The sequence below is a fragment of the Acartia tonsa genome, chromosome 15 (genome assembly GCF_053477335.1).
Source record: "Acartia tonsa isolate MP-2025a chromosome 15, ASM5347733v1, whole genome shotgun sequence".
NCBI classification, from domain to species: domain Eukaryota; kingdom Metazoa; phylum Arthropoda; class Copepoda; order Calanoida; family Acartiidae; genus Acartia; species Acartia tonsa.
In genome coordinates, this window is record NC_137274.1 from 14605437 (window position 1) to 14627583 (window position 22147).

Sequence of the window (22147 nt, forward strand, 5' to 3'; positions counted from 1 at the left end):
GGGTTATTGGGGGGGGGGGGGGGGGTTGTAGGGGGGTTGGGTGAGGGGGTTAATATTATTGGAGGGGATAGATTGAGGGATGAAATGATTGAAAGTAAGAGGGGGGAGGATTAAAATGATGCTTAAATTATTTATTTATGTAAATTTAAGCCATGTAATATGAAAATTTTTAGTTGGTTATCAATTCCGTAATCAAAGTCATGAATATAAAGGGATAAGACAATAGCCAATAAATTGATGTACTGTACATCCCCAATTTTGATAGAACAAAATTACTCCTTCTGTAGAATAGACTTTGAAATGTTTGAATACTAAACTTAATTAACCAACAAATTAAAATGCACTCAAAACCTTAAAGTTGTTAAGCCAACGAGTAAGAAAACATTACTACAAAACTTTGGGGACTAGTGTAATAAACAGTCCATTGTCATAATGAGAACCCCACATTAATAGAACAGCCATTAGCTTTGTTCTTAGCATAAAACAGTCACATGACTTTAAATTAGAAAAAAAATATATATTTATTAGATGGTATTAAGCTATTTTCTGCCTTTTCCTAACATTTTTCATGTAAAAAAACATTAAATGCTAAGGAGTAGCCGCTACTATAAATAAAACTAGCGGCGCCCCTAGAGGTCTCTAGTGGCACTTTATATGTTTGGTTTCTTTTTAAAATAATAGGTTACCTATCTATATTGCGTTCAAGTCTCTACAATACCTATCTATGTTGCCTTCAAGTCTCTGTATGTATAAAAAAAAAGATTTTTTGTGTTTTCTTTTAACTCCCCAAAAATAGTTATAAACCTTCCTGGGACCTGTGAGAAGCAACCCTGTTAAGGAGAAACCGATCGGTTCAGCGGTTAGTGAGATCCTTCGGTACAAACATACAAACACACAGACAAACATCATGTTACTTTATTATAAGGATAAGATATTTATCATAAGTGTGTGTGTTCATTAAGATCTTATAAACTGTTATACCCATTATTCAATAATTATACCTAATTCCTATAGAAATACTTGATTAAGGTTTACAACCAATAGGACTATGCTTACATGCCTAAATTAACAATCAGACGAAAAACATACGGACCGAATTTAAATTGCATAAAAGCCAGGCTTTAAATACAGGGATCTAAAGGGATAAGACAATGGCCGATAAATATATGTACATCCTCAATGATGATACACAAATTACCTTTTCTGTAAGTTACAATTAGTAGTTGAAACTTTAAAGAACTCAACTTAATGAACCTACGAATCAAAATTCAACTTCCTTAAGCCAAAGAATAAGAAAACGCTAATATAAAACGTCGGGAACTAGTGTAATAAACAGCCCAATGTCCCCTCCCTCCCTTGTATAAATATAATGAGTACCTATTTGAAATATAAATTACCCCCTCCTTCCTTTCAACTTAAATTTCATCACCTTGTCTTTAAAAGGAAATTCTTTGTGACTATAATTTTAATCTAAAAAAGGGGTAATTTTGCTTATCGTAATCAAAGACCAAAGAATGAAGAAACACCTTTTCATGTATGGCATCGAAACCAGTTAATATCCACTGGATTAGAACCGGTTCTTGACCATACTGAAAAATCATGTATTGTATATTATAGACAATTTTCAACAAGTGATAGATTAAAAATCATGAAATTAATACCAGTTTTGATGGCCCATGACTGAGGCCCCACAGGGCAACAAAACTGAAATGAATCTAATAATTTTTCATTCTACTATTTGCGGAAAGCTGTCTATAATACAATGCGATACGTTATTTATCGCATCATAATATTTACAGCTTTCCGCGGATATTAAAATAAAAAATTCTAAGATTTAAGCAAGATTTGTTAGCCCGAAGGGCCTAATTTAAAATAACTATATTTTCTTAAAACTTAAACTGCAAAAATTGTAGGAAACAAAATGTGTTTGTTTAAAAGTAAAAACATGGACTGTCTTTTTAAAGCCCATTTTTTCTCTCACTCTCACTCTCTCTCTCTCTCTCTTTACTTAATCAAATTTAGCCTTTTTTATTGCTGCCAGGGATATAGGATGTGGTTATTTATGTTTCACTAATAAGAGCCTAAAACCATTCCAATACTTAAAAATATAAAACCATCCCAGGCTATGTGAAAATTGGAAAACTTAATTGGATGAGTGACTTAAAAATGGTTTCACACCCTGCTGGTGAATTGATGTACTGCTGTAAAATATATTTGTAGTTTTAATAGTTATTTCTCGCATCGTATTATAAAGAGCTTTCCGCGGATATAAAAATGCACAATAATATTAAAATAAGTTTTTTTTTGGCCCCCAGAAATGATGTCGAAGAAACTGGCTAAAAAAACTGGTTTTAATCTTATGATTGTACATTTTTATATTCGTAGAAAATGAATATAATCCTAAACATAATATTTCAGTATACCTGAGAACCGGTTCTAATCCACTGGATAATAATCGGTTTCGAAGCCATACGGGAAAAACATCATCTCGTTTGTTATAAACTTTTGTTAATTTTATCATATCTTAATTTGTTGGTTCAAACTAGTAGTATCAAATCTTTACACTTAAATCTAAAAAAAGAGGTACATTAAATATCATCATTGGGGATACACATCAAATTATCATTCCTTGTCTTATCCCCTACAATGCCTGTGTAATTCTACAGCTACTGCAGGTCTAAAGAACCAATTTTAAAATTGCATACTAAGCCCTATAATTTTCAAGCAATGAGTCTAAAAGCTAAATTTATAACACACACACACTCCCATACACACATACATACATACATACAAACACACACAAACACACACAAACATACACACACATACACACACATACACACACAAACACACACACATACACAAATGTTTATTTTTTAAAACTTTTCGCTAATTTCGCTCCTAGCCCCTAGGATCTATATTAATTTCAAATTGCAGAAAAATAGATTAAAACCAACGGAATTATCTATATTTTAATTTTAATAACAAATAATGTATATCAAAAACTTTGGGAAAATAGCCTAAAACCACCTTGTGACGCTTTGCAGATTAATCATACCAGCCTGCTTAAAGATATTTTAATCATAAAATAAAAAATATTTTTTTTTTAAATCTTAGTTATTAGAAAAAATATATGAAGTTTTTTCATTTATCCTTTAAAATCTCGATTAAAATCAATACAGCTAATACAATAACTATATTATTTTAAAAATAATCACTATCTAATTGATGAATCAACCAATTAAACTTGTCTTTAAGTCCCCAAAGTTGTTAAACCAGCTAATAAGAAAATGCCATTACAAAACTTTGGGGACTAGAGAAATAAACAGCCCAATGTCCCCTCCCTAACAAGTATAAAACTTTGGGGACTAGATCAATTAACAGCCCAATGTCCCCTCCCTAACAAGTATAAAACTTTGGGGACTAGAGTAATAAACAGCCCAATGTCCCCTCCCTAACTGGTATAAAACTTTAGGGACTAGAGTAATAAACAGCCCAATGTCCCCTCACTAACTAATATAAAACTTTGGGGACTAGAGTAATAAACAGCCCAATGTCCCCTCCCTAACTAGTATAAAACTTTGGGTACTAGAGCAATTAACAGCCCAATGTCCCCTCCCATACTAGTATAAAACTTTGGGGACTAAAGTAATAAACAGCCCAATGTCCCCTCCCTAACCAATATAAAACTTTGGGGACTAGAGTAATTAACAGCCCAATGTCACCTCCCTAACCAATATAAAACTTTGGGGACTGAAGTAATAAACAGCCCAATGTCCTCTCCCTAACCGATATTGTGTATACTAGTTATGGGTAAAGTCTAATTTATCCTCCCATTGTCCTATCTTTATTTGATGAAGAATATTTAAGTGCCCAGTGTTCATTCCCAACCGCATACTCAAATATCTCAAATATAAATTGATAGATTTCCAATGATAATAAACGCAATTGCCCCTAAACTTATTGGTTGAAAAATTAGCAACTAACCAACCAAAATTCAATAAAATACCCAACGTTTTGCTTATAAAACTTTAGGCACTAGTATAATAATCCAATTTCTCTTCCCTCTCCTTTTCTGTCCAAACACCCGGGGTATTAGGTTAAGTAAAACCCATCAGACAACCAACTATTTGATTGCACAACCTTTGTCTGAGAAGTTCTAACTGTACATTGTAATGAGTTGCGACTATTTTTTGGCCAAGGCATTCCCCCTACTCTAACTATTAATATCGAGCACCTGATATAGTAGCAGTAGGAACCATTTTTAACGTCTTTTAAAAGCAGTGTCAATCTGAGATTCGAACCTAACGCGGTTGTAAAAACAATTTGCTGTTCTGGCGACTGGTAAATATGCGGGAGTGTAGACACCCCCTCCCTGCAACAAGTGCGTGGGCGTGAATAGAAATATTTGTGTGGGATGGTTGAGTGGCGAGGAGGGGGGAGGGATGGCGGTTAGGATTTATAAAAGGACCCTACAAATTTTTGCTTTATCCTATTATATAATGTAGAAAGTTTTTGTGTCTGTAGCGAAAGATCTCGCTAACCGCAGAACCGATTGGGTTCTCCTTTACAGGGTAGCTTCTCATAAGTCCCGGGAAGGTTTATAACTATTTTGGGGGAGGTTACCACCACCCTCCCAAAAATCGAAAAAAATTTAAATATTCGTAGACTTGAACGCAACATAGAACAAAAAAACATTTAAAGTGCCACTAGAGGCCTCTAGCCGTTAGTTATAAAGTAGAAAGTTTATTTTGTCTGAAGGTAAAGATTTCGGAAAATGCTGCTCCAAATTAATTGTACTTTTCATAGAAGTCTGGGATTGTTTTAGGCTATTTTCCTGACCTCCCTCATCCTCAAGTAATGTTTTTTTTGTATGCAGCTTAAGATCTCATTAACTACAATACCGATTGGTTTCTAAATGTCAGTTTCACACAAGTCCTTTGGTTTTAGGCTTTTTTAATTACAGATTATAGTCTTGGGATGGTTTTAAGCTATTTTTCTAACCTCGCTCTGTCTCTTCAAATAGATTTTAGGTGCGTAACCGCATATAGAAAGTTAAAACAATGTGGATCTTTAGGGATACGATATGTGGCCATTAATTGATGTATTATTATCATTAATTACCCCTTATGTAGAATATAATTATTGGTGGAAAAGTTAGGACACTTCTGGTATGTATGTACTAACTAATCGAAATTGAATAAAAGTGTTTAAAGTCTATGTACAATGTTTTTTTTATGAATGGATTCTTTATTGCAAAATGACATATCTATCTAGTAATGTAATACCTTATGATTCTAAAATTTTCTTGTGATGTGTATATATTTCCCGGGAAGGTTTTAAACTATACTTTTTTGGGTTTTGGGGAAGGGGGTAAACCCTTGACAAGAACTTTAAAAATGTGAATTTTGCAAAAACAAAAAACTGTAAACAACATACTGTCTCTTTAAGCAACATCTAGTTGACTAACTTCTTAAAGTTTGAAAATAAAATTTCATATGACAATACCCGCTTAATAATCGCCTCTGGAGGCATATAAGGCAGGGATCTTAACGGATACGACAATGGATGATAAATTGGTGTACACAACTAATTATGAAAGACAAAATCTTCTGCAGATTATAATTATTATTAGAAAAGTTTAATAAAAGTACCCTAAGTTTTGATACCAACAAATGAGAGATCGAGTTTAAAACACATTAAAACATATTTTTAACAAGGATGACAAAATCCATAAAAGCGAAGCACTGAAACGGTAGGACAAACGGACATTAACACTTATATAGTGTCGGAACTGAATAATCATAATATAAATGTATAAGAGTCAATGCAAAATTGTAAGTAAATTTGTTGAAAAACTGCTTAATTCAGGATAATGTTTATGGACATACTTACATTTTTAGGACTTGATTATAGAGTTGCTTCGCTTATTACATTATACTTTGTTGTCCCAGGAATCAATATACCAAAAATCAGATTAATCGGATGACTGGATCACATAAAAATTTGTTGTTAAAAAAGTAAAAAATTCAACATGTTTAAAATGGACGTACGGACATTTTTGTGATGATTATAGAGTTGCTACGCTTTCTAAATCGTACCTAACTAATTAAGGAATCACCATGCAAAATTTGAAATCGATAGGACAATTCTAACATGCCTAAATTAACGAAAAAAGCAATCCGTTACGGACGTACGGACGGACCGACCCTATAGAAAAGCTTCGCTTTTAAAAAGAAAGAGAGAAGAAAAAGAGAAAAAGTGAAAAAAAAGACAATTATCAACATATCCCTTATCTTAATGAAAAAAGTAGTAACCGTTTATGTCTAGCGAATGATCTCGTTAACCGCTGAACCGATATGGTTCTCCTTTACAGTGAGGCTTCTTTTAGGTCCTGACATGGTTTTAGGCCATTTAATTTTCATTACAATAAATCTGGGTATGATTTTGGACTATTATTCCTACCTTCGAATACTGGTACCCAAAGTTTTAAAACCACAGTACCTTATTCATTAGCTCAAAAACTTTGGGAACTTTTCGGGATTTTTAATTTGTTTGGTCCAAGATTTATAGTTTTCAACTATTAATTCTAATCTACAGAAGGGATAATGTTGTTGATCATCATTAAGGCTTTATGTATGAAAAAATTATATAAAGTAATTTTGTAACCTTATAGAATATAAAAATTTGGGCAAGATAAAATGTAACTGTCTATATAAATGGCTACAGGACTAATGTTTTTTATAGTAGCGAAGCTACTCTATCCTTATATAAAGTAACAAAATCTATGCCTGTCTGTCTGTGTGTCTGTACCAAAGGATCTTGCTAACTGTCTATATAAATGGCTACAGGACTAATGCTTTTTTTTTAGTAGCAAAGCTACTCTATATCCTTATATAAAAGTAACAGGATATCTGTCTGTGTTTATGTCTGTCTGTATGTGTGTCTGTACCAAAGAATCTTGCTAACTGTCTATATAAATGGCTATAGGACTAATTTTTTTTTTATAGTAGCAAAGCTACTCTATACTTATATTAATGTAACAGGATCTCTGTCTGTCTGTCTGTCTGTCTGTCTGTCTGTCTGTTTGTGTGTCTGTACCAAAGGATCTTGCTAACTGTCTATATAAATGGCTACAGGACTAATGCTTTTTTATAGTAGCAAAGCTACTCTATACTTATATAAAAGTAACAGGATCTATGTCTGTCTGTCTGTCTGTCTGTAGCAAAGGATCTTGCTAACTGTCTACATAAAAGGCTACAGGACTAATGCTTTTTTATAGTAGCAAAGCTACTCTATACTTATATAAAAGTAACAGGATCTCTGTCTATTTGTCTGTACTGAAGGAACTTGCTAATCCGATATGGTTCTCCTTTACAACGTAGCTTCTGGGAAGGTTTCATAGACACTATCCAATATAATTTTGAGAAATATAAGGGATAAGACAATGGTCGATAAATTGATATACATTTCCAATGATGATAAACAATATAACCCTCTTTAAATTAAAACATTTTCTTTTTGTTTAAAAGAGGAGGGGGGAGGGTTTATTGCTTATCAACCCTACCCCCCCCCCCCTTCGAATAATTTGACACATATATTAATTATTTTAATTAGTTTAGATATCAGCTTCGCTTATATGGATGGTGTATTTTCGTATTCATTTTCAAGTCTAATTCAAGTTTTATTTTACGTTCGTCCGTCCGCAGTTATTTTTACAATGACAAACTTCTGTGGGGAGGTTCACAATTAGTGTTTTAAACGTTTGAACACTCAACTAAATGAACAAACCAATCAAAATTCAATAAAAATTGTCAATGTTGTTAATCACAACGAATAAGAAAACGTTACTATAAAACTTTGGGGACTAGTGTAATAAATAGCCCAATGTCACCTCTCTCTCAGAAAGAAAACGCCTCAATTGTTAATTGTAAATTTTTATCTTAAATTGAGAAATTTGATAATCAAGATTGGGGAAAAAGATTGACCCCCCCCCCCCCCATAATCTACACTAGTTTAATTTTCAAATAGCCAGGAAGGGAGGGGAAACTGGACTTTAAATTACTCTGGTACCCAAAGTTTTTTGACCAACAATTTTGGTCTAGAGACGGGATAATATTGTTTATCAAAATTGGGGATGTTAACCAATTTATCGTTCATTGTCTCATCCTTTGAGATTTCTGATTAATTGATTTTGGGAATTCAGTAAGAGGACAATGGACGACAACTTAGCCTTCCACCACCAAAATTATAATAAACAAAATTATTCCTTGTGTAGATTAAGACCAGAGCTGGATCTTTATATCATTTTAGTGGTGAGCCAGGTCAGGGAACGCCGAATTACAGCCAATTACAGGGCGGCATTTCATAAAATAACAAGCAATAGAAGTCAAATGCAAAGAAGGACTAACATGATAGCTGAAACTTCCAAGAAAGTTGGACTTGAAATAAATGTTCCAAAAACTAAAATACTCAGATTAAATGCAAACTCCCAAGAACCAATAACTATTGGAAACCAAATTCTTGAGGATGTTAACTGCTTTGAGTATCTTAAAAGTAAAATTGATGAAGCTGGAGGCACTTTGACAGATGTTAAAGCAAAAATAAACAAATCTAGAACAGCCTTTGCCAGCTTGAACAAAATTTGGAATTCCAACAACATCTCCATAAAGACCAAGTTAAGACTTTTCAAGTCAAATGTTCTGTCTGTTTTGCTGTATGGGGCCGAAACTTGGTTCCTAAACACAGCAGTGGTCTCCAAGCTTCAGACATATGTCAACAAATGTCTTAGGAGAATCCACAAGATCTTTTGGCCAAACAAGATCACAAATGCTGAGCTTTTAGAGCGCAGTGATATGTCAGACATCAAACTGACAATAAAACAGAGAAAATGGAGATGGTTGGGGCACACTCTAAGGAAAGGGCATGATGATTTAACCTATCAAGCCTTGACTTGGGACCCCTTCACAGGAAAAAGGAAACCAGGTAGACCAAAAACAACCTGGAGGAGGGAATTCCTTGAAGAACTGAGTAAAAAGAATTTTTCATCTTTCAGTGAAGCCTCTACTGAGGCCCAATTCAAAGATAAATGGAGAACCATTGTGCGTGGCCTATGCTCTGGAAAGAAGAGATAAATGGCGATGATGATGATTTCATAAAATGCTGTGCTCTCATTAGTGGAAAGTTGGCTCACCACGATCTAGCTCACCACTAAAATGATTTAAAGATCCAGCTCAGGCATTATCTACCTACCTTAGACAGAAATAATCTTTTTTTTTTCTTTTCATTTTTGCTTAATTTTATACAAAGGTTTTCATACCTATAGAAAGTTAACTTAATGTGGATCTTAAGGGATAAGACAATGGACGCTATATTGATATAAACCCACAATAATGTTTAACATACAACCCTTACTGTAGATCAATTGGTGGAAAAGATTGGACAATGTATAGTTTACACCAACCAATCAAGAATTATTAAAAGTAACCAAAGTAAGATATAGTTGGTTTTCTAAAACTTTGGGTACCAGTATAATTCCCATAGTGATGGGAATCAATGGGTTGTTTATTACACTAGTCCCTAAAGTTTTAAATAACGTTTTCTTTTTAGTTGGCTTAACAACTTTGGGGACTTTAGTGAAATTTAAATGGTTGATTTATTACGCTGAGTTTTTAAACGTTTCAACTACTAATTTCAATGTACAGAAGGGGTAATTTTGTGTATTATCATAAGGATGTACATCAATTTATCGGCCATTGTCTTATTCCTTTAGATCTCTGCCAATGTCCTCTCCGTCCCTGTAAACGAGCCCTGACTTTTTATGAAAGTCAATTAATTGAGATTTTCATTTGCCAAATATTTAAGAATCTTCCCGGGGGCCAAAAACAATTTGAAAATTTCTCAAATGGAGCAGCAACCCTCCCCCTCCCTCAATCCTATTTAAAAACAAGGATGACAACATCCATAAAAACGAAGCACTGAAACGGTAGGACAATCGGACATTAACACTAGTAGAGTGTCAGAACTGAATAATCAGAATATAAATGTATAAGAGTCGCAGCAAAATTGTAAGTAAATTTGTTGAAAAACTGCTTGACACAGGATAATGTTTATAGACATACTTACATTTTTAGGACTTACTTGCTTCGCTTATAATATTGTCCAAGGAATCACCATACAAAGTTTGAAATCGATAGGACAATTCTAACATGCCAAAATTAACGAAAAAATCTTTCGGTCACGGACGGACGGATTAGCCTCATTTATAGAAAAGCTTCGCTTTTAAAAACCTTATAATGTAGACTGGGTTCTTTAGGGATAAGACAATGGCCGATAAATTAATATACATCCCGAATTATGATTAACAAAATTACCCCATCTGTACAATAAAGTTATTGATAAAAAAAAATATATAAATATTTGGGTAATATTATAAACTGTAACTTTACACTTTTTTAAAGACTTACGAACGGACGAACAGACAAAGTTAATTATAGAGTAGCTTCGCTTCTAACAACCATCCACCCATTTAAGACGTAAAAAAATAAGGGTTTCCTTTTCAAAGAAACGGGGCTAGTAATTCAAAAATTATAATCGTTAACAATCGAAACCTTTATTTCTTACGGCACTATTTGATTGAACTACCCTTGTCTTGAAGTCTTAACTTTACATTCTGCATTGTTTTTAAGGGAAAGTATTTTGCATTGTCCCGAAGGATCTTTCTAACCGCTGAACCGATATGGTTCTCATAGGACCTATGAAGGTTTTCTCGGGGAGTTTTCAGAGAAATCGCCCATAGAAAAAAATGAACCCCTAATTTTTTAAACTAAAAATGATCACCAAGGTCATCCCCCCCACCACATCCCCATTTCAAGTGCCCCTAGAGGCTAATAGAGGCGTAGTCGGTATCATTCTAAATTTCAAAACAAAACGCTATTGAAAAACTATTCCTTTCCAATTCACCCTCTTAAAAAGTATACACTAAGAATTTAAATATTTATATTTTAGGCTCGGTACGTCCGTCCGTCCGTACGGCAGGGTACTAATAACTATTTTCGTTAATTTAGGCATGTTCAAATTGTCCCATCGATTTCAAACTTGTTATGTAGATTTCAGTTAGAGTTGGGAATAATTTAGAAAAAGCATTGCATCTCTATGATCCATACTAAAAAGGCCCGTTTGTCTATTGTAAACATGCTAATTTTTGGCTTATAAAGAACAATTTTTACTTAATTTTAGGAATGTGGATTCCTTGGATCATTTGGAATAATGTTATCAAAGCATCTTCAAGTATCTCCTATAATGATCTTATTTTTAGGGAAGCTTAGTGAAGGTCCTAGGCAGGTTTCAGGCTATTTTAGGAAGAAGAAATCTATATGTATGAATATCCATTAATACAAAGTAAACGGCTAGACCTAAAAAACTAGGTATAATTTTATGGAAGCTTTGTAAAGGTCCTGGGGAGGTTTTATGCTATTTTACGAAATAGCAAGCTATATTATGAATGTCAATTAATATATCGTAAATGGCTAGCTTAAAAACATCTAAGAGCTTATTATTAGTTCAATGCATGTTTTTGGCTATTTTACTAGAGAGAGGGGACAATGGGCTGTTTATTACACTAGTCCCCAAAAGTTTTATATTAATGTTTTCTTATTTGTTGGCTTGAAAACTTTGTGAATTTTGATTAGTTGTTTTATTAAGTTCAGTGTTCGAATGTTTCAACCACTAATTTTAATGTACAGAAGGGGTAATTTTGTTTATCATCATTGGGAAAGTACATCAATATATTGGTCATTGTCTCACCTTTTAGATCACTGGAAAATTCACTGCTTCATGAAAAATATATGTGTAAATGGAGCGTATGGCCACCCGCCCCATTCATTTTGTAGCCCCCATTATTGTCAACCTTTTTTGTGCCATATTTTCACCCGACGGGGGGTTCAACACAGGCCTGTAGGGATAGGACAATAGACCATCAGTAAATATCTTCCCCCAAAATTTTCATTAAATTACAACCGGCTAGCATCTAGGAGCTCTGTAATCGAAGGGGCGAAAAGGGATATAGAAAAAGCCTAAAACCATAACAGGACCTAAGTAAAGCTTGCCTGAAACATATAAAACCAATCGGTTCAGTAGTTATAAAGATCTTATGATTCAGACAAAATAAATCTTTCAATATTTCTACCCTATGTGGGATTTCATAACCCCACATCCCCTCCCATTCAAGACCAACAAAATTACCTAAATTATTTTGGAGAAAGGTTTGGGTCTTAGCATACTTCAAATAATTTCAAGTTTTAAAATAATACAGTAAGAGTATTTTTTTGTCTGTAGCCTAATAATTCTTTAATCTTATGATTGTACATTTTTATATACGTAGAAAACTGGATATAATACGATGCTAGACATAAGTTTTTATTATAGCTGAGAACCGGTTCTAATCCACCGGATATTAATTGGTTTCGAAAAGACGATACGAAAATTTGTATTCTCTGGTGTATATATATTTCCATTTTTAGTGACCCCTTACATTCTATTTATTAAAGGGTACCAGGTTTCTTCGGTGTGTGTGTGTCTGTGTCTGTGTGTGTGTATCTTTGTGTTTGTGTGTGTGTGTGTGTCTATGTTGTTTAGTTTGTGTGTTAATGTAAATTTGTGATTGTGTGTATATGTGTGTGTGTGTGTGTGTGTGTGTGTATGTGTTTTTGTTTGTGTATGTCTGTGTATTATTAAGTGTCTATGTGTATGTGTAGTCTTAAATATTACTAACTTTTGCTTTTCCAAATTATTTTATTCCCCCAAAAAGTAGCGACTCTAGGGGCACGTGGGATGGGGAGAGGTCAACCCCCCATATTTATTTCAAAATATAAAATTTAGGTTACTCATCATAGGTGGTACTCTCCCCCAAAAATAGTTACAAACCTTCCCAGGTCCTATGAGAAGCTACATTGTTAAGGAGAACCATATCCGTTCAGCGGTTTGAGAGATCCTTTGGTACAAACAAACTAATAAACATGAGCCAAAGATTATAATCCTTTGGGTACCAGTGTAATTTACAGTCTAATGTCCCCTCCCACCTCTAAATTATCCCTTCTGTAAATTGATTGGAAATACCCAAAGTTTTAAAAGACAACCATTGGGAGAACCATTTAGACACTTCTACCTAATTTACAAGATTTTGAAGAAGTACCCATCCTATTATATAAAGTAGTAAGCGTTTTTTGTCTGTCCTGAAGGATCTCGCTAAATGCTAAACCAATATTGTTCTCCTTTACTGTGAAGCTTCCTATAGGTCCTGGGAAGGTTTTAAACTATTTTTGGAGAGGGTTTCTTTACCCCCTCCCCCAAAAATATTTTTTAACTCTTTTAAAACGAAAATTTAAAATGGGATGATGTCGACTTCCCCCCCCCCCTACCAGTGCCCCTAGAGGCTTCTAGGGACGTAGCCGCAAGTAATTTATAAGCCAACCCCTAAAGAACTTGTCAAAAAAACTTTGGGTACCAGTATAATTTACTGTACAATGTCCCCTCCCTCCCTACCCCCACCTAATAGGATAAGTGAACTCCCCCCTATACTTATTTGAACATCTATATTTATTATTATTCAACTTTACCCATTTCCAAAGTTTTTAAAATAAAAAAATCACACAAAGCTTTTCGAAATTTATTGTATGTTAGAATTGTCCTATCGATTTCAAACATGGCCAGAGATGATTGTTGTAGCAGTTAGGAACAATTTTAATGTATTTTTTTTATTAATAGTAATTAACAATCCAAGGGCCTATGAGAAGCTACAATGTAAAGGAGAACCGTATCGGTTTAGCGGTTAGCAAGTACCTTTGGTATTGAAAGAAAGACAAACAGACAGATAAACAGACAAAATAAACAGACAAACAGATAGACAGACAAATAAACAGACAAACAGATAGACAGACAAACAAACAGGCTTCATGTTATTATCATAAAAGAATTATTTCTAGAACCATCCGTATGTCAAATTTAAACCTCTGAAGATTGGATAATTTTAACTTTAAGAGTCACGCAATTTTCTCAGGGAAGGTAGGGAGGGGACTTATAAATTATAATGGTACCCAAAATCATTTACCCTTGTTATCTTAATCACTAGCTCAAAAACTTTGGGTACTTTGAATGATTTTTATTTGATTGGTTCAAAACATATAGTGTCAAAACATTCAAACAATATCTATAATTTACAGAGTGGTTTATTTTGTCAATCATCAATGGGGATGTATCATTCATTGTCTTATCCCTTAGGATCCCTGAATTTTGTGGGGTGTTCATACAATTTTGTTTTATTTCGCAAAATTTTAAAAATAACTAATGCATAAAATTACATTGATCTTAAGGGATAAGAAAATGGTCATAAATTGATGTACATCCTCAATGATGACACACAAAATTACCCCTTCCCTTCTGTAGATTAATGTTAGTGGTTTAAACGTTTGAATACCCAACTTAATAAACAAACTAATCTAAATTCAGTAAGTCCCCCAAGTTGTTAAGCCAACGAATAAGAAAACGTTATTGTAAAACTTTGGAGACTAGAGTAATAAACAGCCTATTGGCTCTCTCTCTCTGATAAAATTGTATGAGTGGTAGAATGTCTGTTCGTCTGTCTATCTGTCTGTCTGTCTATCAGTCTGTCGTTCTAATGTTTTTTACAGGTTATTTTATGTTATTCGCTCACTGCTTACAAAATAGATGAAGAATATACGTGGATATTATGACAGGGAAAATCACTTGTTGGCCAGTTCATTCATCCAGTAGGAGAAAGGGAGGGGTAAAGAGGCCTCTATTTTAGTCAGCTACAAAGTTCACTTTATCAGAGTACATGATAATCTGATGTGAGATGAAAGTAATAATAAATCCATTCTTATCCTAAACTTAAATACATTTATAAATATTAATGTTAGAATCAAATTCCTAGAGGATTATTTTCGTTTCAGTGGCAACAAAATTTCAATTTTTTTTCTCTCTCAAACTGCCTTAAAAAAAGAGACTCTTTGAGGTTTATACGTTAATTTCTTTAGTAGCGCAGCTACTTTATTTTTAGGCCTTTTCCTTAGGTCTTATAGAAGAGAAAAAAATTTAACTTTTTAAAAATAAAAATCATGGATGACAACATCCATAATTCATAAACTAATTGCAGTCATAAACAAGGATGACAAAATCCATAAAAGCGAAGCTCTCAAACTGTAGTACAAACGGACATTAACACTTGTATAGTCGAAGCAAAATTGTAAGTAAATTTGTTGAAAAACTGCTTGATACAGAATAATGTTTATCGTACCTAACTACTAACAGGAATCAACATGTAAAGTTTGAAATCGATAGGACAATTCTAACCTGTTTAAATTAACGAAAACAGCTAACTGTAACGGACGGACGTACAGACCGGCTATAATTATAGAAAAGCTTTGCTTTTAAAAAGTGAAAATATCATTTAACTATCTTTAAAAACAGCAGCCCCCTACCCCTACCCCCCCCCCCCCCACAAAGCGTTAATGACTAACGGACAGATGGACGGACAGACACAAACTCTATAATCATAGAGTAGCTTCGCTCATAAAAAACAAAAGCCTCAAAGAGTCCCTTTTTATCACAAATTAAATCATAAAAAATCACTCATTTTCATTTTATCTTAAAATCAATCCTTATATATATAAAATATGTTATGATGTACGTCTGCTTGAACAAACCCATGGACCGATTTGGTTCCTCTCTACATAACAGTGAAGATTCCCATAGCAATCTACATGAATTTTATTAAATTAATTAAGGGGGTGGAGAGGGATGACCCCCCCCCCCCAAATACTTTCATATGCTATACCATAAAAAAATAGCTTAAAACCCTAATATAGCTAGCATTTACAGTTCCTGAAAACCAATAGGTCCAGCGGTTATTTAAACCTTATCATGACCTTTATTTAGACAAAATATACTCTTTTTCATATTAAACTAGTAGCGTCGTCCATAAAAGAAGTTAAGGTTCAAAAGTTTGTTAAAATAAATAAATAATTTTTAGCAGGTAATGTAAAAAAATCATTGATTAAAGTTTCAAATAAAAAAATAAAATCCCGAACCTTACTGAGACGCTATTAAAGACGGACAAACCGCAGTTATAGAGTAGCTAAGCTTAAAAAAAGGCAGAAAAACTGGAAAAGGTGGATATTTTTGAGGCAACAAAACCCAACCCCAAAAAGATAGAAGAAAAAGTCCAAAAATACACGAAGGGGACGCACGGCCATATAAAATGCGCACTATATTTTAGATTACTTTTAGTTAGCCGTATTTCGCCGGTTATTAAGCTGTAGTAGCCAGCTGCTTGGGCGCTGGCAGCATCTTAAAAAATGCTGCCAAAAAAATTTGAATTCTTCATATTTTCAACTTTGCACACCTGTTGAGAATTTAATATTTTTGCAATACAATACAATATTGCAACTTTTAGTCTAGTGGTGAGCTTACTATAATCTATTTTAGGGATCTTAAGGGTTAAGACAATAATCGATAGATTAATAAACATCCCCAATGATAAACACAAAATTACCCCTTCTGTAGATTAAAATTAGAAGTCAAAACGTTTGAACACTCAACTTAATAGATTAAAGTCCCCAAAGATGTTAAGACAACGAATCAGAAAGCGCTATTGTAAAACTTTGAGGACTATTGTAATAAACAGATCACTGCCCCCCCTCTCTCTCTCTGATAATCTATAATACTAGCGGCTATGCCACTAGAGGCCTCTAGGGAGGAAAGGAAGAAGTCAACCCCTAACTTTCCATCTTTGTTTTAAGAAGAAAAAGTTATAATGAATTTTAAGGGGAGGGGGATTTTTTCCCACAAGCGGAGAATGGAGGTACCATGCCCCAAAATATTTATAAACCTTACCAGAACCTATAAGAAGCTTCACTGCAAAGGAGAACCATATTAGTCTAGCAGTTAGTGAGATTTTAAAGCAGATAGACATCCTGTTACTTTTATATAATGGTAAAGTTGTCTGTCTGTGTCCTTATGTTTATCTATCTGTCTGTCCATCTGTCTGTTCATCTGTTTGTTCATCTGTCTATCCATCTATTTGTCCATTTGTCTGTCTATCTGTCTGTCCATCTGTTTGTTCATCGGTCAATCTATCTGTCTATTCATCTGTTTGTCTGTCCATCTAACTGTCTATCTATCTGTCCATCTCTCTGTCTATCTGTCAGTCTGTCCATATGTCCATCTGTCAATCCATCTGTCCATCTGTCTGTTCGTCCGTCTGTTTATCTGTATGTCAATCTGTCTGCCCATCTGTCTGTCCATATGTCCATCTTTCAATCCATCTGTCTATTCATTTGTCTGTCTGTCTGTCCATTTGTCTGTCCATTTGTCAAAAACTGCTAAAAAAAACCTTCCCTTTTCCCCATCCTACCATAAAAACTTCATTTAATCACAAATATAACAATCACTGCTACAATATCAGGCGTTTGAAATCACATTGTCATATAACTTCCAACACTATACACAATTCTCTTAATATTTCCTTCTAACTGGAATTTTAACTAAAATTAGTCACCATAAACACTAAAAATAAACATTTTTTTCAAAATAAACTGAATAACATTAATGTGTGGTTGAATTTGATGGGTTAGCACCCACGTAGGAACTGAGCAGTCCTAAAATTTAAGAAGATTCAAACATCTTTCTCTCTCTTTCCAACTCTCCCTCCAACTAACTCCCTCTCATCTCTCTCGCTCTTTCTTAGGTTCTACCCTATTTATTTAAATTCCATTTAAAGGTATCTCCATCTCTCTTTCTCTCTCCATCTCTCTCTCTCTCTCTCTCTCTTATTCATTCTCTTTCTTTTTCACTCTCTTTCTTACACACAAACACACACAAAAACACACACACATACACACACACACACACACACATACTCTCGCATTCCTAGGGTTCCATTGAATCGAATGGTTTGAGGCGAAGGTGTTTCCTTGCTACCGCATATATAAGTAACAGGATGTCTGTCTGTCTCTTTCTCTAACCGAAAGGATATGTAACCGCTGTATTAATATGGTTCTCCTTTACAGAACAGCACCTTATAGATCCTATAGATCCGGAAAAGTCTTTAATACTATGAAAAATCTCCCCTATCACCCCCCCCCTAGATATACCACACTTTTCTGGGATCTTGCTGAGTCAAGTATCAACTGTTGGGAATATCAAAGGATGACTCCATGCAAAATTTGAGCCGGATCCGGCCAAAACCGGCCGTGAATTTTATGAAAAACCGTTTTTTTCCGGTTTTTAGGGGGTATCTGTAAATCGATTCAGCTGGAGCAAAACCGGTTAGAGGTACAAAAAATTTTACTTCACATGAAATTTAGCCAATGCAATTGCCTACAAAAATGTACTTCATCATCAACTTGATTGGACAACTCTTTCCCCTCCTAAATGTCCATTAAAACTTTGGAAACGGCAAAAATCGCCAAAAATCACGCCTTCGGCGGCAAATAACGGCTAAACGGTCAGCCGGAGGCGAATGAAACATAAATAAAGAAATGTCTGCCTCAAAAAGTTGTTCAACATCAAAGAGATGCTTGAAGTCTCTAAAACGACTCCTTCCCCTCCTTTAAGGGGAAAAACTGAAAAAACGTGATTTTCAAAAGTATGCCCACTTCGTGGATGTGGGGGGCACTGAACCCGTCACCCCAGGGTCACCAAATATAAAGTCTAGGCGGCCCACAATGCTGAATTTTCACCAAGTGAAAGTCTTGTGTCATTATCTCTTATGAGAAAAAAGTTATTAATTAATTAAAATTTCAAATTGTGATTTTTTGATGGATTTCTTTGATGAAATGACAGGCTGGTCAATTTTTAGGCCATTTTTTGCTGTTTTCGGCCCGCCACGCCCAAACGGTTTGAGATAATCTCACGGGACCTTTTGCCCGACCTAAGCCTGGTTATTTGTAAGGTCTAAGAAATAAAAAATCCCGGATTGGATGAAGCACGACGTCGCTGCGTGCCGTCAAAAATCGCTGGTCGGCTCATTTTGCCCCCTCAAACCCTCACATTGTGCCATTTTTCTGTGTAAAGATTATAATTATAATCTTTTGCGTAAGTCTGTTTTTTTTCCTAGACCTCACAAATAACCAGACTTAGGTTGGGCAAAAGGTCCCGTGAGATTATCTCAAACCGTTTGGGCGTGACGGCCCAAAAACCGCAAAAAATGGCCTAAAAATTGACCGGCCTGTCATTTCATCAAAGAAATCCATCAAAAAATCACAATTTGAAATTTTAATTAATTAATAACTTTTTTCTCATAAGAGATAATGACACAAGACTTTCACTTGGTGAAAATTCAGCATTGTGGGCCGCCTAGACTTTATATTTGGTGACCCTGGGGTGACGGGTTCAGTGCCCCCCACACCCACGAAGTGGGCATACTTTTGAAAATCACGTTTTTTCAGTTTTTCCCCTTAAAGGAGGGGAAGGAGTCGTTTTAGAGACTTCAAGCATCTCTTTGATGTTAAACAACTTTTTGAGGCAGACATTTCTTTATTTATGTTTCATTTGCCTCCGGCTGACCGTTTAGCCGTTATTAGCCGCCGAAGGCGTGATTTTTGGCGATTTTTGCCGTTTCCGAGGTTTTAATGGACATTTAGGAGGGGAAAGAGTTGTCCAATCAAGTTTATGATGAAGTACATTTTTGTAGGCAATTGCATTGGCTAAATTTCATGTCAAGTAAAATTTTTTGTACCTCTAACCGGTTTTGCTCCAGCTGAATCGATTTACAGATACCCCCTAAAAACCGGAAAAAACCGGTTTTTCATAAAATTCACGGCCGGTTTTGGCCGGATCCGGCTCAAATTTTGCATGGAGTCATCCTTTGATATTCCCAACAGTTGATACTTGACTCAGCAAGATCCCAGAAAAGTGTGGTATATCTACCCCCCCCCCCCCAAACTCTGAAGTTTTACCATTTTCTTTTAAAAAACTAAAATTAAAAGTTGAGTGTTAACTTATTAATATTAATTTAGGGCACGTTTTAGGCTATTTGGCAAAATAAATAAGGGTTAAAGTGGTTAAATAAGTTAAGCTAAACAGAGGCAGAAATAATATGCGCTATTTTAATAATGAAAAAAATCTGCGGCAATGTTTGAACAACTTGCTTTTGGGCGTCTTGCCATTAGCTGTTTCTAAAGCTGTCTTAAAAATTCAAAATCACATTTCACTTTCTTCAGCGCAGCTACTCAGAGATCTAATGGGATAAGACAATGACTGAAAAATTGATGAACATCCCCAATGATGATACACAAAATTACCCCTTCTGTTGATTACAATTAGTAGTTGGAACGTTTGGACATTCAACTTGATGAACCAACCAATCACAATTCAACGTTAAGCTAACGATTAATACATTTTATCATAAAACTTTGGTGACTAGTGTAATAAACTCACTAATGTCCCCTTCCTCCCTGGCAGCTACTTTTATAAGAAACACTCAGACATATATACAATCCAATGTTGATATTAGTCAAAAAAAAAAAAGTATAACAAACATACGGACAGACAAACTTTTAAAATTATTGGTTAAAAAGTTGGTACAATAATAGTCTTCAACCAACCGATCACACTAAAAAAAATATACCTACCAAAAGTTGTAAGCCAACGAATAAAGTACTAAATTGGTTACTAGCGGCTATGACCCACCCACCCACCCCCCCCCCCCCCAAAGGCCTCTAGGGGCACTTGAAGTAGGGGAGGAGCGGAAAGTCGACCCAACCTCCCTCCAATTTTAATTTTAGTTCTGAAAAGAATCAGTAAAATAAAAAAATTCTCTTCGAAATATGGTGGTACCCTACCCTAAATAGTTATAAACCTTCCCAGGACCTAAGGGAAGCTACATTGTAAAAAAGAACCATACATGTCAGTTTAGCGGATCCATCGGTACAGACAGACAGACACCCTGTTACTTTATTATTACAATAAAACGTTGGGTACCAGCATAATTTACAGTCTCTCTTAAATTGTGCATTTCTTGGTCATGTATATTGTGTAATTATAGAGGACCTAGTGTCCCAAGAAACATGACACCAGCCTCATGTGTGTGTGTGTGTGTGTGTGTGTGTGTGTATGTGTGTGTGTGTGTGTGTGTGTGTGTGTGTGTATGTGTATGTGTATGAGCGCGCAACAACGAGCGACGCGCATCTCGACGCACGGCTCTGGGTAGGGCGCCAGGGAAGATGGGTTTCGGGAGGTGGGGGGGGATTAGTTAGATGCGAAAGTAAAAATAGGGAAGGGGAGAAATATAAAGAAAGGGGGGAAAAAGAAAGAAAGAGAGAATAACTTAATAAAAAGAGCTAAATTTTTACATTAAAAGATTTTATGTAAAACTAGCGGCTGTACTACTAGTATCTAAGGTAGGTAAAGCTGAAAAATAGCCTAAAGCCGTATCAGGACCTATGTGAAGCTTCCATAGAATGGAGAGATTAATCGGTTCAGCAGTTTATGTCTAAACCAGATAAGATAATATTGTTCGATTCACTTCTACAAGAGACTAAATGAATTGGAAATGATTGCTAAAATCAAAATATATCTTCATGTCTTAGAATAGTATTTTTAAAAAAAAAGGTTGAAAACCATACTAGTTTAAGATATCAGACAAAAAAACCTTACTACTTAATATGATGGGATAATTAAAAATAATTTTAAATATAAAGGATGACAACATCCATACAACAAAATAAAAATCGTATGTCCAAAAGTATTAAGATAAACATAAATTGATAAAATACATCCCCAGTAATGATACACAAAATTATCCCTTCTGTAGATTACAATAAGTGGTTTAAACCATTTGACACTCAACTTAAAAAAAAAACCAATCAAATTCAATAAAAGTCCCCAAAGTTATTAGGCTAACAAATAATAAAACATTATTATGAAACTTTGGGGACTAGTATATTAAACACCCTAATGTCCACTCCCTCTCTTCTAATACAAACAACTCTCCTTTAGATGCTTGAGCTGCAGCCCAAGGGGACAATGGGCTGTTTATTACACTAGTCCTAAAAGTTTAATACAAGTGCTTTCTTATTTGTTGACTTAACAACTTTGGGGACTTTTAGTGAATTTTAATTGGGTGGAT

General features: G+C 34.7%; 2 protein-coding genes across 9 annotated transcripts in view; one reads left to right on the plus strand and one right to left on the minus strand.

Annotated features, from left to right (window-relative positions):
* Abl (tyrosine-protein kinase Abl) overlaps positions 1–22147 on the minus strand; it is a 126255-nt gene that overhangs the window by 90194 nt on the left and 13914 nt on the right. The window lies entirely within an intron of this gene.
* The window catches only part of EndoA (SH3 domain containing GRB2 like, endophilin-A), a 125476-nt gene continuing 124866 nt past the window's right edge, over positions 21538–22147 (plus strand). For both annotated transcript variants that reach the window (XR_013875186.1, XM_080149025.1), the window contains exon 1: positions 21538–21553. The gene's annotated coding sequence lies outside the window, so the exon portion shown is untranslated. The remainder of the gene's footprint in view (positions 21554–22147) is intronic.